Raw genomic sequence first — 27949 nt, forward strand, 5'->3', positions numbered from 1 at the left:
AGACATACTGCAAGTCGCTTCTGGTGTGAGAGAATTGGCTGTCTACAGTGACATTGCCTGGGGACGCCCAGGCTTCTCTCATGTCCTTGTAAGCTAGAGCTGACAGAAGGGAGCTCACCCCATCCCAAGGATTCAAACCGACAACCTTCAGATCAGCAACCCAACATTCAGGTCAGAAGTTCACAAGGGTTTAACCCATTACTACTAATAATAGTATGTAGAGACTAGATGGCCATCTGTCGGGAGAGATCTCACTTTTGCAGTGACTCAAAACTGAGTATTTAGAAATAAAGATAAGGACCCCACCCCCCCCCCCCACCCCCCCATAAAAAAAGGATGGCCAACAATTGAAAATGCAAACAAAGCAAATAGATAATAATAATACTTTATTTTTGTATCCTGCCACCATCTCTCCGAAGGGACTCAGGGCAGGTAAGATGACTCTTAGATTTGAATGATTTCCAAGAGTGACAGAAATTTGGAAATAAAATAAATACTTTTTTTGCTTTCACACACATGGGTGAAAAACCTCACGGTTGATGCCAATATTCTTGACACTGTACCTCAAACACTGTGGTTACGGCAGTCTTGAAAACATTCATTTGATAGCCCTGTTTCCAGGAACATGTTTATATCATTTCAGGTTATGGGTTTTGCAATTTTACAAGGAATCTCCCTCTTTAAATGGCACTATTGTTTACACCGTTGGGTTTTGTGGATACTAAAATCTGTGGATGCCCAAGTCTCATTGTATACAAAACAGTGTAAGAAAATCTCTTATAAATCCAAGGTGCTACAATGCGCCTAGATTTCCCCAGGACAGAAAACAACTGGATGAGTGTGTCTTTCTCAAATGCATGAACAACTCCGTCAAGAAAGTTCCAGGTTTCTACGATCTCCAAAATGTAGGAATCCTGGAGCCTGGCAGCCAAAGCCCATATTTCACAAAATACCAAGGGATGAAAGGAGCCTCTGTGAACACGATGCAGAAAAAGAGAAAGAGGCACATTCACCGCAAGCTGCCCGTAACCACAGTGGAAAATCCAATATTTACCTTTGCCGTGGACACTCTGCCTTATGTTTCTACCTTGAGCTCCGCCGACAAGTTGCAAAAAAGGAGCACACGGAACAAAGGTGCCAGTGTGGCGCATGGGTCTGCACACCCGTGGCTTCCACCGAGGCTGGATGGATGATCCCCGCGCATGACAAGATGTTATTCAACTACACGATTCCTGTCTCAAGATAAACTTGATCTGAAGCAGAATTGAACTATGGCTAAGTAAAAAATTTATTCCCAGAGTCCACCACTATGATTCCCAGTTGTAGTGGATGGAGGGTTTGGAGAGCTGTGGTCCCGGTGGCGCAATGTGTTAAAGTGCTGAGCTGCTGAACTTGCAGACCGAAAGGTTGGTGGTTCAAATCCAGGGAGCGGAGTGAGCGCCCGCTGTTAGCTCCAGCTTCTGCCAACCTAACAGTTCGAAAACATGCAAATGCAAGTAGATAAATAGGTACTGCTTTGTTGGGAAGAGGCAAAGGGATGCTCCAAACAATCTTGCCGGCCACACAACTAGAAAGTAAAAACGTAGGCTTGAAAATGGAAAAAAATACACCTCCCCAGAAGCCGGAAATGAAAAGAGAAGCCTTTGGCTTTGGTTGTATTTGTCTATCCTATTGTATATGATTGTAAAAGCATTGAATGTTTGCCTATATATGTAAATGTTGTAATCCGCTCTGAGTCCCCATAGGGACAAGGGCGGAATATAAATAAAATGTATTATTATTATCATCATCATCATCTTCAGTGCAAAAACCAAAGCCTTCTTTTCCTGGGTGCAAAATTGTCATTGGAAATAACCCCATATTATTATTATTATTACTATTATTATTGTTATTATTTTCTTCAGTGCAAAACCATACCCTTCTTTTCCTGGGTGCAAAACCACCATTGGAAGTGGCCCCATATTATTATTATCATCATCATCATCATCATCATTTTCTTCAGTGCAAAACCATACCCTTCTTTTCCTGGGTGCAAAACCATCATTGGAAATGACCCCATATTATTATTATTATTATTATTATTATTATTATTATTATTATTATATTTTCTTCAGTGCAAAACCAGACCCCCCTTCTCCTGGGTGCAAAACCGTTGCTGGAAATGACCCCATATTTTTTATTATTATTATTATTATTATTATTATTATTATTATTTTCTTCGGTGCAAAACCGTCATTGGAAGTGGCTGCGTTGCATGCTCTGCCGATATGCTTTGGCGCTGAAAAACTGAGTTTGTACTGAGTCCATCCCTGTGAAACAAACCTAAGCGCACATATCACAATATAATCTAAGAGGAAGTTGAGCCAATATATATCACCACCCGAATTCTGTCAATACTCCGCCACGCACAAAATATACATTAATTACACACTATGAACAAGCGATAATAACAAGCCCCGTCGTGCAGCGGGAGTGCAAATAAAACGCACATCTCCGAGATGCGGGATCCATAAAACTTTACAAATTGGAACAGATGGCTGCGCAAACGAAAGCAGACGGAGCGCCGGCAGGGGCGGATATTTAAGCACCGCCGCTCATTTCCGTTAGCAAAACGGCATCCTTCGCCCCAAATTCTATTTTTGGTCCATTGTCGTGGATTTCCGAGCAATGTTCTTTTCACCGTGGGACAAGAAGCCGGCTACAAAAAGGCCCTTTATTTGCACTTGGACGGAACCTGTTTGCGAATGCGGGACCCTGGGCGAAAGAGGTTTGCTGTGTCAAAGCGGCGGACAAAGGGTTCCCTGGGAGGCAGATTTCGTCCTGGGCGGCTGGGCAGGAGCCGCGGCCAAAACACGACTGCCCGTGCCGTGGCTGTCAGAGGCTGACCCCGATCCATCTCAGGAACTGCCTCCAATCATATGGGAACACGGCAGGGTCACCAGGTTATCTAATTCATTGCCACTGGAAGAAGAGACTTGGAAGGGACCTTCTGTGATATCCACTGTTATAAGAAATCGACCATTCTGACTCTCCAACTTCTGTTGAAACACCTCTTAAAAGTCAAGCAGCTGCGTGAACTGAAGAAGGTCCGTGCCCCTGGCAAATGGGACGCTGAAAGATGATATCTGTATGTTTGTGATGTATGGACATATGTACGTGGTGCAGTGTGTTAAAGCACTGAGCTGCTGAACTTGCAGACCGAAAGGTCCCAGGTTCAAATCCCGGGAGTGGAGTGAGCACCCGCTGTTGCTCCAGCTTCTGCCAACCTAGCAGTTCGAAAACATGCCAATGTGAGTAGATCAATAGGTACCGCTCCGGCGGGAAGGTAACATTGGCGCTCCATGCAGTCATGCCGGCCACATGACCTTGGAGGTGTCTATGGACAACATCGGCTCTTCAGCTTAGAAATGGAGATGAGCACCAACCCCCAGAGTCCGACATACAGTCAGAGACAAAGACAGAGGCCATTTAACATTTTCCAGTTTCCAGTTTTGTGAGGGTATGCTCGATTCTGGCCACAGAGGGGAGCTGCTGCTTCATCGTCCACTGTGACACCATGTCCTTGATGGAGTACTTCCTCATTCTTCTGCATGCTGCTGGACATTTTTATGGTGTCGTAAATTAGTTAAATTAGCCTCCCTGCATAGAGTGGTACCCAGATTTCCTACTTGACAGATGCAACCATCTTTCAGGTTGCTTAGGTCAACAATGAGCTAGGCTATTTAATGTTTGGGCACTCAATCCAACCTGGGCTGACTTAGAAGTGACCTTCTCAAGGGTTTTGCAAAAGTGACCTTCCCAAAGTTTTTGCAAAAGCGCTGTCCTATCGCTGGTGCACGTTGGGGAAAACCCAAACCACAGACCAGCTTTGCCAAGCATGGTGAAGTCATGCTGGATTAATCAAGCTGGAACTCGCCTTTCCAGCTTACAGGTTGCTACGAAACCTCGGTCTCCAGGTCGGAGGGCAGGTGTGGCCGGGCATGTCGGCATGTGTTTGCTTGACACGGTTCTTTTCTAGTTTTGAGCAGCAGGTTCCCGTTGTTGCCGGGAGCTTCCCATATGTGTACGTCTTCCAGTCACCTGTCAGCAGGGAGATCCTGTGAATTGTGCAGGGTTTTCTTAGGCAAGGGGATACTCGGAGGTGGTTTTGAATATCTTGTGACTGAAAAAGACTTCGTGGAATTAGAAGGTACCTTGGATGGGCCTGGTAGCACTTTAGGTGCATGTTTCTGGTGTTTACATTGAAACATTCCTCGGGTTCCTTGATTTAACATCACGCTGAGACTTTCTGTGTGAACACTGAACGCGCCTGTGATTCCTTTTCCAGTCTTTCCTCCTGACATCTTCAGGTTGCTAAACCAACTTCTTAAATCCATCCATCCATCATGTTCCACAGAAGAGAATTTGCTGGGTCCGGGTCTCCCACCTGAGTTAGCAAAATGCCATGTTCCCACTTTGTGCCCCTGACAAAATAATAAATAGCACCGTTTCGCCGGCATTAAATTATCTCCCGTTCAGCAGTCCTTGGCTTATTTAATGCATCTTTAGAGGTGTGTGCAATCCTTTGAGCAGCCGTTAATGTTCGGTTTCACCCTGCTTACTCTCTAGATTTTGAAAGGTCCGGGCTGTGGCGCAGGCGGGAGAGCAAGCCAGCTGCAATTAACTGCAATGAATCACTCTGACCAGGAGGTCATGAGTTCGAGTCCCGCTCGGAGCCTATGTTTGTCTTGTCTTTGTTCTGTGTTAAAAGGCATTGAATGTTTGCCTATATGTGTAATGTGATCCGCCCTGAGTCCCCTTCGGGGTGAGAAAGAAGGGCGGAATATAAATGCTGTAAATAAATAAATACATAAATAAATAATTTAGTGTGAATGAGTCCCATCATCTGGCCTGGTTACCAATGTCCTAAGTGTGATTGCCATTCATACCTTTCTCTGCAACCGTTCCAGCATCATAGCAAAGACACCTCAATGGCTGGCTGTGTGTGTGTTTGTGAGACTGTCCGTTGGACCGGGTGCACGATCTCCCATCATCAAGTCAAACCGACCCCTAAGTTGTTTCAAATGCCCCGTGAGCTTAGCCTTTTGGACATCTGCCGGCACACGAGGAGGCCGGGGCATGACCCGGGGAGAACTGCCATAAACCGGCGATTGCACCCGGATGCCCAGCTCAGCCATAGCTTTTCAGTGGAAAGCCAGAATATTCAGGGTCAGGCGGAGTATTTTCCTCGAACAGAAAAGGAGGAGACGGAGGAGGGAATCCCGTCTCGTTCGACACCTGTCCACCTCTTCTCCACTCTCTCCTTTGCTATACTTTTTTCCTCTTCATTTTTTTCATTTGCAGGAGCCTAATTGAGACTCAAATGAAGTTGGAAGCAGAAACCGAGGATAGACTTAGCGTACAACAAGTACTGGGGTCTACTTGGGGAAGTAGACTTAGTCTGGGAAAGCTTATGCTATCAGCGTCATTCCCACAGTCAGTCTCTAAGGTGATCCGTGTCCTTTTACACTCAAATAACTTCTGGAACCCCCCGTGGCACAGCGGATTAAACTGCTGAGTTGCTGAATATGCTGACCGAAAGATTGGCAGTTTGAATCCAGGGAGCGGAGAGAGCTCCCGCTGTTAGCCCCAGCATCTGCCAACCTAGCAGTTTGAAAACATGCAAATGTGAGTAGATCAATAGGTACCGCTCCGGTGGAAAGGTAACAGCGCTCCATGCAGTCATGACATTGGCCACATGACAATGGAGGTGTCTATGGACAATGCCGGCTCTTTGGCTTAGAAATGGAGATGAGCACCAACCCCCAGAGTGTGAGTAGATCAATAGGTACCGCTCCAGCGGAAAGGTAACAGCGCTCCATGCAGTCATGACATTGGCCACATGACAATGGAGGTGTCTATGGACAATGCCGGCTCTTTGGCTTAGAAATGGAGATGAGCACTAACCCCAGAGTGTGAGTAGATCAATAGGTACCGCTCCGGTGGGAAGGTAACAGCACTCCATGCAGTCATGACATTGGCCACATGACAATGGAGGTGTCTATGGACAATGCCGGCTCTTTGACTTAGAAATGGAGATGAGCACCAACCCCCAGAGTGTGAGTAGATCAATAGGTACCGCTCCGGTGGGAAGGTAACGGCACTCCGTGCAGTCATGACATTGGCCACATGACAATGGAGGTGTCTATGGACAATGCCGGCTCTTTGACTTAGAAATGGAGATGAGCACCAACCCCCAGAGTGTGAGTAGATCAATAGGTACCGCTCCGGTGGGAAGGTAACAGCGCTCCATGCAGTCATGACATTGGCCACATGACCATGGAGGTGTCTATGGACAATGCCGGCTCTTCGGCTTAGAAATGGAGATGAGCACTAACCCCAGAGTGTGAGTAGATCAATAGGTACCGCTCCGGTGGGAAGGTAACAGCGCTCCATGCAGTCATGACATTGGCCACATGACAATGGAGGTGTCTATGGACAATGCCGGCTCTTTGACTTAGAAATGGAGATGAGCACCAACCCCCAGAGTGTGAGTAGATCAATAGGTACCGCTCCGGTGGGAAGGTAACAGCGCTCCATGCAGTCATGACATTGGCCACATGACAATGGAGGTGTCTATGGACAATGCCGGCTCTTTGACTTAGAAATGGAGATGAGCACGAACCCCCAGAGTGTGAGTAGATCAATAGGTACCGCTCCAGCGGAAAGGTAACAGCGCTGCATGCAGTCATGACATTGGCCACATGACCATGGAGGTGTCTATGGACAATGCCGGCTCTTCGGCTTAGAAATGGAGATGAGCACTAACCCCAGAGTGTGAGTAGATCAATAGGTACCGCTCCGGTGGGAAGGTAACAGCGCTCCATGCAGTCATGACATTGGCCACATGACCATGGAGGTGTCTATGGACAATGCCGGCTCTTCGGCTTAGAAATGGAGATGAGCACTAACCCCAGAGTGTGAGTAGATCAATAGGTACCGCTCCGGTGGGAAGGTAACAGCGCTCCATGCAGTCATGACATTGGCCACATGACAATGGAGGTGTCTATGGACAATGCCGGCTCTTTGACTTAGAAATGGAGATGAGCACCAACCCCCAGAGTGTGAGTAGATCAATAGGTACCGCTCCGGTGGGAAGGTAACAGCGCTCCATGCAGTCATGACATTGGCCACATGACAATGGAGGTGTCTATGGACAATGCCGGCTCTTTGACTTAGAAATGGAGATGAGCACCAACCCCCAGAGTGTGAGTAGATCAATAGGTACCGCTCCGGTGGGAAGGTAACGGCACTCCGTGCAGTCATGCCATTGGCCACATGACCATGGAGGTGTCTATGGACAACGCCGGCTCTTAGGGCTGGAATCACAGGGTTGTTGTGTGTTTACTGGCTTGTATACCTCACATCCTCTGGGGGTACCTGCCATAGATGTGGGCAAGATGTCAGGAGATAATACTTCTGGAACATGGCCTTTTAGCCAAGAAAACACCCTCCAGGTGTTCTGGACTCCAACTTCTAACAATTCCTAACAACCTACCAGAGTTGAAGTCCAAAACACCTGGAGGGCCCACGTAGGCCCATACCTGTGTTAGCTGGATGATGTGGGAGTTGTAGCCCACCCACAGGACCCTGCTATGGCAATGTTAGCAGTGGGGAGTTGTAGCCCCTCCCCACAAATAACTTTCCCAAGCTCCCTTCCAGGAGGAAATCCCCGCGGCCCCCAAGGCTTAGCTTCCTTAAGCATAATTCTCCGCCACACAGAAGGAAATGAGGCGGACTTCACCGAGGAGCCGTCCATCTGCGCCCAACTTCACCCCAATAGAAGGTTCACAAGTATTAAGATTCGGTCCAGGGCTGAAGAAATCCCCCCAAGAGGTCAGCCGGCCCCCTTTAATCAGGCCTTGCCTTCCTTCCCCTTCTTGGGAGATTAGTCCTTCTTGATTTGATCCTCCCGGTAAATTTCCGGAGAATGCCGCAGAAAGAAGTCCTGGAGCAAACCGACTGGAAGCGATGTTTTCATTAGGAAGCCATATGGCTGCTCTTAAGGCAGGTGGACGGACAGAAGGTGGGAAAATCTGATGGGTTTCTCATTTCCGAGGCACCAGCTGCCACGCAAGAAATCCCCAATGCCAGGGATTGCAAAGAAATGGCTTTCCCTGTCCTGATGGTCAGTATCTCAGCATCCACTGGAATCTCCTAAGATCCATTTCAAGTACTCTGTGCTTAAGAAATGTGCACCCTTGAAAGTTTCCTGGTGCAATTTGTATTCATAAATTCGTACACAATGTGTCATTTGGGATCCACTGGACTTTGTTTCCGGGACTTCCCATTCTATGCACTTGCATAGTAAAATGGTATCCTTTCTACATAATAATAATAATAATAATAATAATTGCACAGACAGACTACAAACAGAGGCACAACTGTGTGGCCCAAATGATTCATTGGAACTTATGCGTCAAGTACCACCTGCAAGCAGGAAAGAACTGGTGGGATCACAAACCAGCAAAGGTCGTGGAAAATGAGCACGCAAAGATACTGTGGGACTTCCGAATCCAGACTGACAAAGTTCTGGAACACAACACACCAGACATCACAGTTGTGGAAAAGAAAAAGGTTTGGATCATTGATGTCGCCATCCCAGGTGACAGTCGCATTGACGAAAAACAACAGGAAAAACTCAGCCGCTATCAGGACCTCAAGATTGAACTTCAAAGACTCTGGCAGAAACCAGTGCAGGTGGTCCCGGTGGTGATGGGCACACTGGGTGCCGTGCCAAAAGATCTCAGCCGGCATTTGGAAACAATAGACATTGACAAAATTACGATCTGCCAACTGCAAAAGGCCACCCTACTGGGATCCGCACGCATCATCCGAAAATACATCACACAGTCCTAGACACTTGGGAAGTGTTCGATTTGTGATTTTGTGATAGGAAATCCAGCATACTTATCTTGTTTGCTGTGTCATAATAAAATAATAATAATAATAATAATAATAATAATAATAATAATAATAATAATACATCACACAGTCCTAGACACTTGGGAAGTGTTCGACTTGTGATTTTGTGAAACGAAATCCAGCATACCTATCTTGTTTGCTGTGTCATAATAAAATAATAATAATAATAATAATAATAATAATAATAATAATAATAATAAATGAAATCCAGCATATCCATCTTGTTTGCGGTGACATAATAATATAATATATAATAATTATTATTATATTATATTATATTATATTATATTATATTATATTATATTATATTGTATTATATTATACAGACTGCGCTTTGGCACCACGAGATGCAAAGCCAATAACATTATTATGTTATTATTTATTTTACTTGTACACAACAACACAGTACCCACACACATGAGATCCAAGTGTCTGGGATTCGGCTCTTCCCAAGGGCCTAGGATATTAGAGGTATTATTATTATTATTATTATTATTATTAATAATAATAATAATAATATTTTACATGTACTCAACAAGACAGCACACATGTACATTAGATCCCAGTGTCTGGGATTTGGCTCTTCCCAAAGGCCTAGGATATTAGAGGTATTATTATTATCATCATCATCATCATCATCATCATCTTCTATGTACATAACAACACAGCACACATGCATATCCTAGGCCTTTGGGAAGAATATCAGGCTCTTCCCAAAGGCCTAGGATATTAGAAATATTATTACTATTACAGATATATTATTATTACTATTTTCTATGTGCATAACAACATAGCACACATGCACATTAGATCCAAGTGTCTGGGATTTGGCTCTTCCCAAGGGCCTAGGATATTAGAGGTATTATTATTATTATTATTATTATTATTATTAGAGATATATTGTTGTTGTTGTTGTTATTTTCTATATACATAATAACACAGCACACATGCATATTAGGTCCAAGTGTCTGGGGTTCGTCTATGAATATCAGGTTCTTCTCAAGGGCCTAGGATATTAGAAATATTATTATTATTATTATTATTATTATTATTATTATTATTATTATTTTCTATGTACATAACAACACAACACACATGCATATTAGGTTCAAGTGTCTGGGGGTTCATCTCTGAATATTTGGTTCTTCCCAAGTGCCTAGAAATATTAGAAATATTATTATTAGAGATATATTATTATTATTATTATTATTATTATTATTATTATTATTATTTTCTATATACATAACAACACAGCACACATGCATATTAGGTCCGAGTGTTTGGGATTTAATATGAGGTAGGCTCATATTAAAATACAGAGTAAGCACATTTGTTCCTTCCAGCCCTGATAATGTCACTTCAGCCAATATAGCCATAACATGGAGGCCATCTACTGTTCGGATATCATGCCAACGCCTTAAATCAAGAAACAGCTTCCTAAGATCTACAGAGATACTTGCAGGAACACCTCAGCAAGCAAGAGTCCAAAAGTGGCAGGCTAAAACCAAGAACCTCAATCAGTGGCTGAGACCGGGCACACAGAAGATGGGGCAACCTGGAAGGCACTGATGGAAAACAAGAAACGGCTTCCTAAGATCCACAGAGATACTTGCAGGAACACCTCAGCAAGCAAGAGTCCAAAAGTGGCAGGCTAAAACCAAGAACCTCAATCAGTGGCTGAGACCGGGCACACAGAAGATGGGGCAACTTGGAAGGCACTGATGGAAAACAAGAAACGGCTTCCTAAGATCCACAGAGATACTTGCAGGAACACCTCAGCAAGCAAGAGTCCAAAAGTGGCAGGCTAAAAGCCGGAAACTCAATCAGTGGCTGAGACCGGGCACACAGAAGATGGGGCAACCTGGAAGGCACTGATGGAAAACAAGAAACGGCTTCCTAAGATCCACAGAGATACTTGCAGGAACACCTCAGCAAGCAAGAGTCCAAAAGTGGCAGGCTAAAACCAAGAACCTCAATCAGTGGCTGAGACCGGGCACACAGAAGATGGGGCAACTTGGAAGGCACTGATGGAAAACAAGAAACGGCTTCCTAAGATCCACAGAGATACTTGCAGGAACACCTCAGCAAGCAAGAGTCCAAAAGTGGCAGGCTAAAAGCCGGAAACTCAATCAGTGGCTGAGACCGGGCACACAGAAGATGGGGCAACTTAGCGCCATGAGATGCAGAGCCAATAAATACATTATAACTGTATTCTCAATACACTTCCGACATGATAAATAAAATATGGATTCAAAAAGGGGAATTGTGGGACCTGTCACTGCCAAATGAGGGCAAATGGGGGCAAGGAGAGCGGCCGCAAAGAAGGGAAAAATGGGCCAAGAAGAAATAGAAGTCAAGGAAAGGAAAGAACACCAAGTGGCACCGAAACAAAGCGAGCGCTTGGCAAAGTGAGCATTTTTGAAGCCAGGTTGAATGAGTTCCTTGAGAATGAAGTATCCAACAGGACAACCGTAGACTCTGTGTTCAAGGAGGACTTGGAATAAATCAACAAATTATAAAATGGGAAACCAACAGCCACCCAGTTGTTGGAAAAGCCTGCAAACCGCATCATTTTGACGCCGTCCGTCCCGGTTCTCGGCAAGATCATTACTCATCTTCCCGTTTAGTAACACGCACCTTGGGCCTCTCGTGCAAAGATATACGGATATGAAAAATGTGTTGCCAAGCGTGGCCGGTCCTAATGGACTGAGATGTGCATTGAGATGCAGATGTGTTTATTAATGATGCCGCACATCTCCGCCCTTGGCATTCGTACGGTGGCGCTGCAGAAATGTTCTCGCCCTGCTATCAGTGTGTTTGCATCTCTTTTTTTTCCCACCGGAGAGGAAATGAAGGCACGGCAATAAAGCAAAAGTTGCACATTATTCCAGGGTAAGCGCAGCCCTGCACATCTCGCATTGCACACTCCATCTGTCCTGCACAACACAAGCCAAAAGAGATGGAAAGATGGGTTTAAGCCAGGCCTGGGCAAACTTTGGCCCTCCGGGTGTTTTGGACTTCAACTCCCGCAATTCCTAACAGCCGGGTTTATATATCTGTGAAATAATGTCCAGGGAGAGAGAAAAAAAAACTCTTGTCTGTTTGAGACAAGTGTGAATGTTGCCACTGGCCAGCTAGATCAGCAATGAATAGCCTTGCAGCTTCAAAGCCTGGCTGTTTCCTGCCTGAAGGAATCCCCTGTTGGGAAGTGTTAGTTCTCCCTGATGGCACTGACACTACTTGCACTTTTGGTCCAGTTTCTTTTGGAGCCAACCCAAGATTTTATCATTTATTTATTGTATGTGATCTTTTATGATTTGTTTTATTGTTGATTGACTTGTTTTATTGCTTTGTTTTTATATTGTCTGATGTCTGGGCATGGCCCCATGTAAGCCGCCCCGAGTTCCTTCGGGGAGATGGGGCGGGGTATAAAAATAAAATTATTATTATTATTATTATTATTATTATTATTATTATTATTATTTTATGACACAGCAAACAAGATAGATATGCTGGATTCCATATCACAAAATCACAAGTCGAACACTTCCCAAGTGTCTAGGACTGTGTGATGTATTTTCGGATGATGCGTGCAGATCCCAGTCGGGTGGCCTTTTGCAGTTGGAAGATCGTGATTTCATGAATGTCTATTGTTTCCAAATGCTGGCTGAGATCTTTTGGCACGGCACCCAAAGTGCCGATCACCACCGGGACCACCTGCACTGGTTTCTGCCAGAGTCTTTGGAGTTCAATCTTGAGGTCCTGATAGCGGCCGAGTTTTTCCTGTTATTATTATTATTATTATTATTATTATTATTATTATTATTATTATTAGCTGGGCCTTAATTTTACCTATCTGGAATTCCCCTGTTTTCTGAGTGTTGCTGGTCCAATCAGGATAGTATTTTTATTATTTGCAGGTTTTGCTCTGGTCCTGTGCCCATACACTCAGCTATGCCGTAGTTTTAAAATCAGCTGCATCATTCTTATCTTTATTGATGGTCTTTAACTTTGATGTTCAGAAATGCCCTTTCGTTCAAGCCTCTCATCAATTAAAACGGTCCCATTGCCAATCTTGAACCAATCCAAGGATGCGGCGTTCCTATCAAGCCCTGTGCGCACCGGGTGGCCCCTTGCACATCGAGACTCCTTCACTGGGACAAACTCATCCAAACAACATCGAAGGTGAAGTCCAGCCAAGTGGGCACCCAACCACAACCAAAGGAAAAGCCCATGCGCACCAACCCAAAGTGCAGAGTTTCTTTTTATTTCTCAGGAAGGCAATTACCGAGCCGGTGGCGCATGGCACGAGACGGGGCAAGGACCTGTTTAATAATGCATGACGCCGCAAGCAACTCTGCTCGGCTGAAAGAAAAACCTTTCACTCCAGACTTCTCTTTCACGAATGCCTGTGAGGATGGGGAGGAAGCCCAAAATAGGCACAAGGAGCCATCTATACAACATGTATAGACAGAGGCAATTTAACATTCCAGCTTCCTTGATTCCGGCCACACGGCGAGCTGCCGCTTTGTCGTCCACCTGTGACACCAAGTCCTTGATGGAGTACTTCCTCATTCTTCTGCATGCACGCTACTGAAAGGTTTTTTTAATGGTGATATAGATTAGTTAAATTAGCCTTCCCGCATAAAGCAGTACCTAAATTTCCTACTCAAGGGATGCAACTGTCTTTTGGGCTGCATAGGTCAACAAGCTAGACTACTTAATGGTCAGGAGCTCACTCCGACCCGGGCTGGCTTCAAACTCATGACCTCTTGGTCAGTAGTGATTTATTGCAGCTGGCTACTAACCAGCTGCGCCACAGCCTGATTCATAGAAAGGAAGCATACAGATTTTGAAGCTGCAAGGCCAATCAAGGCTAATCAAGCTGGCCAATTGCAACATTCACACTTGGCTCCAACAGTCAAGAGTTCTTTCTTTCCCCACCTGGACATTATTCCACAGATATATAAACCCCACTTGCCCCGTTTCCAACAGACTTCATAAACTCTGGGGATGCCTGCCATAGATGTGGGCGAAACATCAGGAGAGAATGCTTCTGGAACATGGCCATACAGATATATAAACCCCACTTGCCCAGTTTCCAACAGACTTCATAAACTCTGGGGATGCCTGCCATAGATGTGGGTGAAACATCAGGAGAGAATGCTTCTGGAACATGGCCATACAGATATATAAACCCCACTTGCCCAGTTTCCAACAGACTTCATAAACTCTGGGGATGCCTGCCATAGCTGTGGGCGAAACATTAGGAGAGAATGCTTCTGGAACATGGCCATACAGATATATAAACCCCACTTGCCCCGTTTCCAACAGACTTCATAAACTCTGGGGATGCCTGCCATAGATGTGGGCGAAACATCAGGAGAGAATGCTTCTGGAACATGGCCATACAGATATATAAACCCCACTTGCCCAGTTTCCAACAGACTTCATAAACTCTGGGGATGCCTGCCATAGATGTGGGCGAAACATCAGGAGAGAATGCTTCTGGAACATGGCCATACAGATATATAAACCCCACTTGCCCAGTTTCCAACAGACTTCATAAACTCTGGGGATGCCTGCCATAGATGTGGGCGAAACATCAGGAGAGAATGCTTCTGGAACATGGCCAGACAGGGCGGACAACTCACAGCAACCCAGAAGCAGAATTGTTTGTTCTGTAATGATACTGAGTCTGCATCTCAGATTTATTTATTTTTTTGCATCTAAAGCCGTGCCTGGTTCCCCGAAGGTGCCATGGAAACCTGTCCGGCTCCGCGAGCAAACATAGCGCACGCATTCAGTATCTCAAGATAAGACGCCGTCCTGATGTTGTTGCTGCTCCTCGGCGCTGCATTTCCAAATATTTGCATGTCGTAAATGTCACACCTCTGAAGAAACGTCTGTGTTTGCCAGGCGTTGACAGGGAACCAAGCGGAGTGAGAAATGGCTCTCTCGGACGAGATGCATCATCTTGGCCTGGGAAAGGGGTCCCTGGAGCTCTATGGCGGGATCATGACATAGACACATACATATGGAGAGGATGCATGTCAAGGGGACTTAAGGTTCCAGGACCTCCGAGGATTTGAAAACAAGGCCGTTGGCATCAGAGAGTCGGTGTGAGTTGGAGCTCCAAGTTGCAGCTATGGAACACTTTGGTTGGTTTCAAGAACAGTCAGTTCCTTCTTCTCATCATCCAACACAATTGAGTCCCTACTCTAGACAATCTCATAAGGCCATAGGTAAGCAAAGAGACCTCCAAGGACCATCTAGATGGTCTCATAAGACCATAGGTAAGGAAAGGGACCCTCAAAGGCCATCTAGACAGTCTCATAGGACCATAGGTAAAGAAAGTGACCTCCAAAGACCAGGTAGACGATCTCATAAGGCCATAGGTAAGCAGAGAGACCTCCAAGGACCATCTAGATGGTTTCATAAGACCATAGGTTAGGAAAGGGACCCTCAAAGGCAATCTAGATGATCTCATAAGGCCACCAGAAGACCATAGATAAGGAAAGGGACCTCAAAGGCCATCTAGATGATTTCATGGGACCACAGGTAAGGAAAGTGACCTCCAAAAGCCATCTAGATGGTTTGATAAGGCCATAGCTAAGCAAAGAGACCTTCAAAGACCAGGTAGACTTAGGTCAACCTTAAGTCTAAAGTTTAGGACAGGGGTCAGGTAAATGACCTTGGAGGGCCGCATCCGGCCCATGGTCCTTAGTTTGGGGACCCCTGATCTAGACGATCTCATAAGACCATAGGTAAGCAAAGAGACCTCCAAAGACCATCTAGACGATCTCATAAGACCATAGATAAGCAAAGAGACCTCCAAAGACCATCTAGACGATCTCATAAGACCATAGATAAGCAAAGAGACCTCCAAAGACCATCTAGACGATCTCATAAGACCATAGATAAGCAAAGAGACCTCCAAAGACCATCTAGACGATCTCATAAGACCATAGATAAGCAAAGAGACCTCCAAAGACCATCTAGACGATCTCATAAGACCATAGATAAGCAAAGAGACCTCCAAAGACCATCTAGACGATCTCATAAGACCATAGATAAGCAAAGAGACCTCCAAAGACCATCTAGACGATCTCATAAGACCATAGATAAGCAAAGAGACCTCCAAAGACCATCTAGACGATCTCATAAGACAATAGATAAGCAAAGAGACCTCCAAAGACCATCTAGATTATCTCATAAGACCATAGATAAGCAAAGAGACCTCCAAAGACCATCTAGACGATCTCATAAGACCATAGATAAGCAAAGAGACCTCCAAAGACCATCTAGACGATCTCATAAGACCATAGATAAGCAAAGAGACCTCCAAAGACCATCTAGACGATCTCATAAGACCATAGATAAGCAAAGAGACCTCCAAAGACCATCTAGACGATCTCATAAGACCATAGATAAGCAAAGAGACCTCCAAAGACCATCTAGACAATCTCATAAGACCATAGATAAGCAAAGAGACCTCCAAAGACCATCTAGACGATCTCATAAGACCATAGATAAGCAAAGAGACCTCCAAAGACCATCTAGACGATCTCATAAGACAATAGATAAGCAAAGAGACCTCCAAAGACCATCTAGATTATCTCATAAGACCATAGATAAGCAAAGAGACCTCCAAAGACCATCTAGACGATCTCATAAGACCATAGATAAGCAAAGAGACCTCCAAAGACCATCTAGACGATCTCATAAGACCATAGATAAGCAAAGAGACCTCCAAAGACCATCTAGACGATCTCATAAGACCATAGATAAGCAAAGAGACCTCCAAAGACCATCTAGACGATCTCATAAGACCATAGATAAGCAAAGAGACCTCCAAAGACCATCTAGACGATCTCATAAGACCATAGATAAGCAAAGAGACCTCCAAAGACCATCTAGATTATCTCATAAGACCATAGATAAGCAAAGAGACCTCCAAAGACTATCTAGACGATCTCATAAGACCATAGATAAGCAAAGAGACCTCCAAAGACCATCTAGACAATCTCATAAGACCATAGATAAGCAAAGAGACCTCCAAAGACCATCTAGATAATCTCATAAAGCCACCAGAAGACCATAGATAAGGAAAGGGACCCTCAAAGACCATCTAGACAGTCTCATAGGATCATAGGTAAGGATAGTGATCTCCAAAAGCCATCTAGATAGTCTCATAAGGCCGTAGCTAAGCAAAGAGACCTTCAAAGACCATCTAGACGATCTCATAAGGCCATAAATAAGCAAAGAGACGTCCAAAGACCAGGTAGACTTAAGTCATCCCTAAGTCTAAAGTTTAGGACAGGGGCCGGGTCAATGACCTTGGAGGGCCTTAGTTTGGGGACCCCTGCCCTACGTGATCACTGGCATAGGGATTTTGCACCAAGGATGAGAAGTGCATCTCCAGATGTTTTGGACTTCTAGAAGCCTTGGTAGCTTGGCCACCTGGGAACCTTATCCCAGATGTCTCTCTGCCTAAAGCAGTGGATTTTCTGCTTTTTCAGACACATCTTCTCCGGTCCATTTTCCCCTCTGCTTTGCTCAGCTGTCCTGGTTGTGGCTTTGCTGCAATCAGTAAATTGCCAAGCAAGCACATGCTTTCTTTCCTTCCTGGGTCTCTCGCGAACTGTGAAACCTGCCAGATGAGATCATGTATCTGTCAGATCAGCAGAGAGGGGACCATTCATCTTGGAGAAAGGTTGTGTGTGTGTGTGTGTCTGTCTGTGTGTGTGTGTGTGCATCAGAGATCCCGTTTGCTGTGGCTTCTGGAACTGCTGTTGCAATGTCAGGAGAGACAAAATTGGAAGCCTCTGTGGCCTCTTTGCAACCAAGCACAAGGCGGAACTCTTTCACCCTTGGTCCAATGAAGAAAGTGCCATTGTTTTTATATGTGCCGGCTGAACTGCTGACCTGAAGGCTGGGTTTATTTATTTACTATTTTATTTGCCCCGTTTATACCACGCCTTTCTCAAGGCGGCTTACACATGGCACAATCCGATGCCCCAAAACACATACAAAATCAAAGCTTAAAATATTAAATATTTAAAAATTTAGACATAAAATTTTTTAAACCGCGCCAACCAAAAAGTCATGGTCTAAAAAGCCATTCTAAGGTCATTATACATTTTAGACATCCATTCTTGCACTGCAGTTATCCCAAAGCTTGACTCGGCAACACGGGTGAGCTCCCATGTGTCAGCTCTAGCTTGCAGAGACATGAGAGAAGCCTCCCAGCAGGATGGTAACACATCTGGGTATCCCTTGGGCAACGTCTCAGTAGACAGCCATTTCTCTCACACCAGAAGCGACTTGCAGTATGTTCTCAAATCGCTTCTGAGACATGGTGAGCTTTTGTATGTCAGCTCTAGCTTGTGGGGACATGAGAGAAGCCTCCCAGCAGGATGGTAACACATCTGGGCATCCCTTGGGCAACGTCTCTGTAGACAGCCAATTCTCTCATACCAGAAGCGACTTGCAGTATGTTCTCAAATCGCTTCTGAGACAGGGTGAGCTTTTGTATGTCAGCTCCAGCTTGCGGGGACATAAGAGAAGCCTCCCAGCAGGATGCTAATACATCCCGGCATCTCTTGGGCAACGTCTCAGTAGACAGCCTATTCTCTCACACCAGAAGCGACTTGCAGTATGTTCTCAAATCGCTTCTGAGACAGGGTGAGCTCTTATATGTCAGCTCCAGCTTGCGGGGTCATGAGAGAAGCCTCCCAGCAGGACGGTAACACATCCCGGCATCCCTTGGGCAACGTCTCAGTAGACAGCCAATTCTCTCACACCAGAAGTAACTTGCAGTACGTTCTCAAATCGTTTCTGAGACAGGGTGAGCTTTCGTATGTCAGCTCCAGCTTGCGGGGACATAAGAGAAGCCTCCCAGCAGGATGGTAACACATCCAGGCATCCCTTGGGCAACGTCTCAGTAGACAGCCAATTCTCTCACACCAGAAGCAACTTGCAATATGTTCTCAAATCGCTTCTGAGACAGGGTGAGCTTTCGTATGTCAGCTCTAGCTTGTGGGGACATGAGAGAAGCCTCCCAGCAGGATGGGCAACATCTCAGTAGACAGCCTATTCTCTCACACCAGAAGCGACTTGCAGTATGTTCTCAAATCGCTTCTGAGACAGGGTGAGCTCTTATATGTCAGCTCCAGCTTGCGGGGTCATGAGAGAAGCCTCCCAGCAGGACGGTAACACATCCCGGCATCCCTTGGGCAACGTCTCAGTAGACAGCCAATTCTCTCACACCAGAAGTAACTTGCAGTACGTTCTCAAATCGTTTCTGAGACAGGGTGAGCTTTCGTATGTCAGCTCCAGCTTGCGGGGACATAAGAGAAGCCTCCCAGCAGGATGGTAACACATCCAGGCATCCCTTGGGCAACGTCTCAGTAGACAGCCAATTCTCTCACACCAGAAGCAACTTGCAATATGTTCTCAAATCGCTTCTGAGACAGGGTGAGCTTTCGTATGTCAGCTCTAGCTTGTGGGGACATGAGAGAAGCCTCCCAGCAGGATGGGCAACATCTCAGTAGACAGCCAATTCTCTCACACCAGAAGCGACTTGTCTTATGTTCTCAAGTCACCCACTAAAGCCACTAAAGTAAAACCCACAAATATAAAGGCCAAGTATAATTCCCGCAGCAGGAGCACAACACACCTCCTTGTCCTCGCTTTCAAAGAGGCAGCAAATATTGTATTAGCAAATGCCATTTCCATTTGCTCGCCACGGAAAATCCCGGTGCGAAGGAACAGTTTGAAATGTCACGGCATTTCCCCAAATTCAGCAGATGTGGGCCTGCGTTGGCTGCCCACCTGGTTCCATCCTTCCTATCAAGGCATCATTTGCTAAGAGCATGTTGCACACCGTTTAATTTCACGGCAGATCTGCTTGGAGTAGGTGCAACTCCCAAGCAGAGGCTCAGACCATCTGGAGAGGTGCTCCGGGCGGGGGCGGGACGGAAGGACAGCTGCGGATTGTTTGTTTACAACCTTCGGTGTGGGTTGTTTACATGTGTACAGTAAGATACCGCCACTGCCCACGCAAATACTTAACACGTCAGGGAGATGGCTGGTCCTGATGCATGTAAAGTCCTAGGTGCCCATACATGTTACTTTTTAAATGGAGCTATTATTATTATTATTATTATTATTATTGATTGAAGTAAAAAATCAGAAACTCCTCAAAGCACAGCAGACAAAAAACCAGTACAAGAAAACCGCACTACAAACTAGAGCTGACAGCTGACACAACAAAACATTGCATGGAAAGTTCCTTGACAAAATTGAAGGAAAAGCTGATAAGGAGAAGACCTGGCTCTGGCTCACGAATGGGACCCTGAAGAAGGAGACAGAAGGCCTGATCCTTGCAGCCCAGGAGCAAGACATCAGGACAAAGGCAATTAATGATAATAATAATAATAATAATAATAATAATAATAATAATAATAATAATAATAGAAGACCTGGCTCTGGCTCACGAATGGGACCCTGAAGAAGGAGACAGAAGGCCTGATCCTTGCAGCCCAGGAGCAAGACATCAGGACAAAGGCAATTAATAATAATAATAATAATAATAATAATAGAAGACCTGGCTCTGGCTCACGAATGGGACCCTGAAGAAGGAGACAGAAGGCCTGATCCTTGCAGCCCAGGAACAAGACATCAGGACAAAGGCAATTCAGGCCAAGATCGAAAAATCAGCTGATGACCCAAAATGCAGACTGTGCAAAGAAACCGACGAAACCCTTGATCATATCCTCAGCTGCTGTAAGAAAATCGCACAGACAGACTACAAACAGAGGCACAACTATGTGGCCCAAATGATTCATTGGAACTTATGCCTCAAGTACCACCTGCCAGCAGCAAAGAACTGGTGGGATCACAAACCTGCAAAAGTCTTGGAAAATGAGCACGCAAAGATACTGTGGGACTTCCGAATCCAGACTGACAAAGTTCTGGAACACAACACACCAGACATCACAGTTGTGGAAAAGAAAAAGGTTTGGATCATTGATGTCGCCATCCCAGGTGACAGTCGCATTGACGAAAAACAACAGGAAAAACTCAGCCGCTCTCAGGACCTCAAGACTGAACTTCAAAGACTCTGGCAGAAACCAGTGCAGGTGGTCCCGGTGGTGATGGGCACACTGGGTGCCGTGCCAAAAGATCTCAGCCGGAATTTGGAAACAATAGACATTGACAAAATTACGATCTGCCACCTGCAAAAGGCCACCCTGCTGGGATGTGCATGCATCATCCGAAAATACATCACAGTCCTAGACACTTGGGAAGTGTGCGACTTGTGATTTTGTGATACGAAATCCAGCATATCTATCTTGTTTGCTGTGTCATAATAAAATAATAATAATAATACAGGACACTTGGGAACTGTCCGACGTGTGATCCAATACAACAGCCAGCAGATTGTTGTGTTTCAAATAAATAATAATAATACTAATAATACAGTAGAGTCTCACTTATCCAACATCCACTTATCCAACGTTCTGGTTATCCAATGCAGCCTGCCTCCCATCCCGATCCACAGCTGTTTCTCTAGGCAGCAAGGATTGAACTTTTTATGGATTTAATTTCCGACAATGTTGTTATTCTAAGTTCATTTTATGCAATTCTATCTCTATTTGTAGTCAATTTGTTAGTAGCCACTGTTTTTGCAGTCCATGTCTTCAATATATTGCCATGTTTTGGTGCTCAATTCATAAATACAGTAATTACTACACAACCTTTACCATGTTTTTGGTGCTTAATTTGTAAAATCATAACATAATTTGACGTTCAATAGGCTTTTCCTTAATCCCTCATTATTCAACATTTTCATTTATCCAACATTCTGCCAGCCCGTTTATGTTGGATAAGTGAAGCTCTACAATAATAATAATAATAATAATAATAATAATAATAATAATAATAATAATAATAATAATAATAATAATATATAATAATTTTTACAATGGGGACAGCCAGCATGCAATCCACTGGACTTCTGGGTTTGCCCTCCAAACCTTGAAATTCAGATTTGGCAGAAAACCATATTGCCAAATTTCCCCATCCTGAGCATGCTTGCAACCTGGGAAAACACCTTGAAACCAAAAACTCCCTTGAAAGGGGTTTTCCCCAGTTTGCGGCTGCATTTTTGGCAACATGATCTGCAACCAGATTTCAGGTTTATTTGATCGTGTCAGACACGAACCGAGGGCACAAGTTGTAATGTATTTGAAAACATAAACAAAGTTAAAACTATCTCAGCGGAGCTTAATGCCCAGCTTCCAGTGAACATCACTTCATTTTACAAAGAGGTTGTTGTTCTTATGGGTCTTCAAGTCTAATTTACAGACACTTAAAGACTAAGTTTTCTCAGTAAGATTTGTCCAGGGTTGGTTGGCACAGACTCGAACCCTGGGTGAATCTACACACTTTAATTAATGCAGTTTTGTGAGGATTTGTAAAAGAGGCACCATGATGTGGTGCATTGACTGGAAAGGAGATGTGTCGATTGCTGATTGGCTTTGCCAGTCAGGAGCCAGAATTCCGATTGGCTGCTGTCTCTAGCTTGGTGCCGAGACAAACGGTTTTAATCTCGGACTGGAAATGGTCAGGAAGGAAATGACTGTCATACTCTCCGAAGCCTGATTATTTATTTATTTATTTATTTTATTTATATACAGTATTTATATTCCACCCTTCTCACCCCGAAGGGGACTCAGGGCGGATCACATTACACATATAAGGCAAACATTCAATGCCTTTAACATAGAACAAAGTCAAGACAAACATAGGCTCCGAACTGGCCTCGAACTCACGACCTCTTGGTCAGAGTAATTTGTTACAGCTGGCTGCAGCTGGCTAGCTGCTCACCAGCCTGCGCCACAGCCTGGGCCTGTAAGACAAATGAGGCATATTTAAAGACTGTTTAAAAGGGATTGTTTATTCCCTATGTTCTCTGTGTGAATTGAGAAAGACTGCTGTATATATTGTCGCCCTGTTTGGATCTTTCGAACCGAAGTAAAGACACTGTTACTTGTTACACAAGCCTGAGTGACATTTTATTATACTGCGGGGTTTCTCTTGATCCAGAAACTGTGTTAAAACTTCTATTCATTTATGTATTTATTTGTTTATTTATTTAGTTCTACAACCTCCAACAAGTTTGACACCCCTCCCCAGGATCAGAAGATCCACATTTCGGGATTAGTTTTCCTTCTGTATCTTGGCACGGCGCATCTGGCTATGAATCATTTCGCGTTGAGTAATCCAATTGATGTGCATCTCTGTTGACTTTATGTCAAGTTTCAGTCTGATTATAAAAAGTTTACTACTGAATAAGCACAATGAAAAGCATGCACGGCTCATTGCGGCGGGGCATTTTGTAGCCAAGAAAAACAAGGCTGGATTGGGCAGGATTCCTGGACCGTGGATGCCAAACCCGTGCGGGAATCCCGGCATTTCTTGACAAGAGGACGGAGCAGAAAGAAGAGGACACGACGGAGGAAAGGAAGAGGACGGCAGGAATTATTCGCCATCTGCTGCACTTCTGCAAATTGAGAATCGGTGTTTCGTACCAACCTACCGAGTTCAACGGATTTAAAAGGTCAACAAACAAACAACCCAAAGCTCAGTCATTTACTATAATGACGGCCATTCAGGCTCCGGGATTTCTTGCTGCGACACATTTAATTGTTATGTCTCATAACAACTAGGTGTTCCCAGCTTTAAGGTTGCAAAGGAAAGGGTCTAGAAAGCTCCATAAAGAGAGAAAAATACATTTCTGCTTCATTTTCACTCTCTTTTACCTTCACTTGCCCAGGTTGACGTGCTTGAGACTAGAAGTGCTTTGGATTTTGGAATACCAATATATGTATGTGCCTTGAAGCATAAATTCATTGATGTTTCATATACGCAAGATGATTCATGGGCCGGGCTGTGGCTTACCTGGCTAATAGCCAGTTGCAATAAATCACTACTGACCGAACGGATTGAGCTCCCGACCGTTAATAGCCTAGCTCACTGTTGACCTAAGCAGCTCGAAAAACAGTTGCATCTGTTGAGTACAAAATTCTAGGTACCGCTTTATGCGGGGAGGCTAATTTAACTAATTTACAACACTATAAAACTTCCAGCAGTGTGCGTAAAGGAATGAGGAAGTACTCCACCAAGGACTCGGTGTCACAAGTGGACGGTGAAGCGGCAGCTCCCCCTGTGGCCAGAATTGAGCATACCCTCATGAAGCCAGAAGCTGGAGAATGTGAAATTGCCTCTGTGTCTGTCTATATATGTCGCATATCTAATGGCATTGAATGTTTGCTATATACAGTAGAGTCTCACTTATCCAACACTTGCTTATCCAACGTTCTGGATTATCCAACGCATTTTTGTAGTCAATGTTTTCAATACATCGTGATATTTTGGTGCTAAATTCATAAATAAAGTAATTACTACATAGCATTACTGCGTATAGAACTACTTTTTCTGCCAAATTTGTTGTCTAACATGATGTTTTGGTGCTTCATTTGGAAAATCATAACCTAATTTGATGTTTAATAGGCTTTTCCTTAATCTCTCCTTATTATCCAACATATTCGCTTATCCAACATTCTGCCGGCCCGTTTATGTTGGATAAGTGAGACTCTACTGTATATGTGCATTGTGATTCGCCTTCGGGCTGAGAAGGGTGGAATATAAATATTGTAAATAAATAAATTTTATATACATAGCTCGAAGGTAATTTTATCCAGTACCTTTAAAGAATTTGATGCTCTTGTATATCGAACTGTCACTATCTTGGCGACCCAAATGTACAATTTCGGGATTTGGAGTACAACTACAGTTTACAATGCAATTTAACTGGATTGAACTGGATTATATGAGTCTACGCTGACCATATAAGCGTCCGAGGGGGGGGAAGGAAAAGGCCGGAGGCTGTTAGGAATTGTGGGAGTTGAAGTCCAAAACACCTGGAGGGCCGAAGTTTGCCCGTGCCTGACCTATTCTGTAGAATTAACTCAGTTTGAGAAGACTTTAACTACCTTGTCTCAATGCAATAGAATTGTGGGAGTTGCGGTTTGGTGAGGCACTAAAACTGATTGTTAGAAAAGGAGAGAGACCTTGTAGAACTACAACTCTCATGGTCCCGTAGCATGGAGCCATAGCAGTACAAGTGGTGTCAAAAAAGCATCTATTCTGCAATGGGGCCGGGCTGTGGCGCAGGCTGGTGAGCAGCCAGCTGCAATAAATCACTCTGACCATGAGGTCATGAGTTCGAGGCCAGCCCGTGGCCGGGGTGAGCACCCGACAATTAAAAATAAAAAATAGCCCCTGCTCGATGCTGTCCTAGCAACCCGAAAGATAGTTGCATTTATCAAGTAGGAAATTAAGGTACCACTTAAAAAGTGGGGAGGCTAATTTAACTAATTTACCACTCCATAAAAATCATCCAGCCGTCGTTGGAATGAGGAAGTGCCGTTGCAGTGGATGATGAAGCAGCTGCTCCTCCTGTGGCCGGAATCGAACATCCCCTCGGGAGAAGGTTAAATTGCCTCTGTGTCTGTCTCTGTCTTTGTTCTATGTGTATATGGGCATTGAATGTTTGCCTTATATGTATACAATGTGATCCGTTCTGAGTCCCCTTCGGGGTGAGAAAGAAGGGCGGAATATAAATACTGCAAATAAATAAATAAAAATAAATAATGTAAATGCGCCCCCGGTTAGATTAGAACACACACAGGACTGGGTTGTTGTGTTGTTTTTTTCCCGGGGTTCCATGTTCCAGAAGCATTCTCTCCTGACATTTCACCCACATCTATGGCAAGCATCTTCAAAGGCTGTGAGGTATATGACACAGAAATAAAATAAAACTCTCTTCCCATTTGCAAAGACGGGAATCGTTGTTTACATCCCCGAAGGAGGATCGGTTTGCGGAGACGGAAACCCTTCAAGGAAAACATTCTGCACATGTTCAGAGACACAACGCCCATTTCCCAAGTTCCAGAGCTAAGCCAAAGATTCCAGGGACAAACGATAAGGAGCCGTGACTTAGTATGAGTCGAGTCAACGTTTGGGTAAACAACCTAATGATATTTGCACAGGGTGATGCTGACACATCGCTCCACGGCGCACATATTAACCGCCCGGCTCCCAAGGCTCTCAAAATGTCCTGGCTTTTGACAACGGGAATTCTACAACACTTGCAATTTTCTTTATTTTGCTGAGTCCTGTGTTTTCCTTACCACACGCGCCTCCCTGCCGAGATAACTTTACAGATACGGCAAGGGCTCGCCCCAAACATTTCGGTGCCCGAGGCAGAAAACAATAATTACACCTTATACATACTTATTAAGCCAGGACACCAGCGATTGGGAAATTATTTTTGCGAAAGCTTCATGGAAATGAGCCTGTGCTGTTCATCTAAATAGTTTCTAATGGAAACATGGGCCACGGGTCAACTAGATACAAATGCCGCTTTTCCACACTCCACATTGTACCCAAAATCTATCACATCATCATGGGTGCATCCACACTGTAGAATTAATGCAGTTTGGCACCACTTTAACGGCTCAATGCTACGGAAGCCTGGGAGTTTGTAGTTTGGCAGATGGTTAAAAACCTTGCAGAACTGCAAAACTACAATTCCCAAGATTTCATAAGGCTCAACATGAGCGACATAAGAACTTTGAATATGTTTTAATATGTTTTAATGGTTTTAAACTGGAAATTTTTATATACTGTTTATATTTAATCCTGTTATAATGTTTGCATACTTGTATATTTCGGGTTGTATGCTGATGCTTTCATGTTAGGCTGTTTTGAGTCTCCTTTGGGAGAGATAAAGCAGGGTATTTATTATTATTATTATTATTATTATTATTAATACATCACACAGTCCTAAACACTTGGGAAGTGTTCTATCTTGTTTGCTGTGTCCTACTATGTCTTTGAGCCAATAATAATAACAACAACAACAACAACAACAAGGGAAGTGTTCAACTTGTGATTTTGTGATACAAAATCCAGCATATCTATCTTGTTTGCTGTGTCATACAATAATAATAATAATAATAATAATAATAATAATAATACTAATAATAATAATAATAAGTAATGCCCATTCAAAGTAGTGTCAAACTATGGACCCTTCCACACAGTTGTATAAAATCCACATTGAGCTGGATTACACAGCAATGTGGACTCAGTTACCCCAGTTCAAAGCAGATGTTGTGGACTATCTGCCTCGATATTCTGGGTTATATGACTGTGTGGAAGGCCCTGTATGGATTCTAGCGTGTAGATGTAGCCTTTGTTCCATGCTGTGGATCAGGCATGGGCAAACTTTGGCCCTCCAGGTGTTTTGGAGGGGCGAAGTTTGCCCATACCTGCTGTAGATGAATCAGAACTTGGAAAAATGACTTTTTCAAACTACAACTTAAATCAAGAGACAGCTTCCAAAGATCTACAGAAACACTCGCAGGAACACCTCAGCAAGCAAGAGTCCAAAAGTGGCAGGCTAAAACCCGGAAACTCAATCAGTGGCTTAAACTGGATGAGAGACTCCTTCCTGGGGACATAGAAGACAGGGCGACTTGGAAGGCGCTGAACAGGCTAAGCTCCGGCACAACAAGAAATAAAGAAAAGGGGCTACAAAATAGAGTCCATGACATGCAAGTGTGGAAAAGAGCAAACCACAGAACACTGTGGCTACAATGTGGTCTGAGCCCTGCCACATCCACAACGGAGGACCTTCTCACAGCGACACAAGTTGCCAGTTTCTGGTTAAAGGACATTTAGTATCATGTCAAGTTTTGTTTGCAGTTTTTTATACATTATAGCTGTTCTCTATTTGTTTCTGACACGATAGATACTGTATATAAGAATGTAATGTACGTTTGTAGGACAGAGTAAACAACAAAACCACTGAACCAAATCACACCAAATTTGGCCAAAAAAGACATAG

At 44.2% G+C, this 27949-nt stretch overlaps 1 protein-coding gene across 1 annotated transcript in view; it reads right to left on the reverse strand.

The window, feature by feature from the left end:
- Positions 1-27949, reverse strand: part of extl1 (exostosin like glycosyltransferase 1) — a 55782-nt gene that overhangs the window by 22650 nt on the left and 5183 nt on the right. The window lies entirely within an intron of this gene.

Source organism: Anolis carolinensis, unplaced genomic scaffold (assembly GCF_035594765.1).
Source record: "Anolis carolinensis isolate JA03-04 unplaced genomic scaffold, rAnoCar3.1.pri scaffold_10, whole genome shotgun sequence".
Classification (NCBI taxonomy): Eukaryota; Metazoa; Chordata; class Lepidosauria; order Squamata; family Dactyloidae; genus Anolis; species Anolis carolinensis.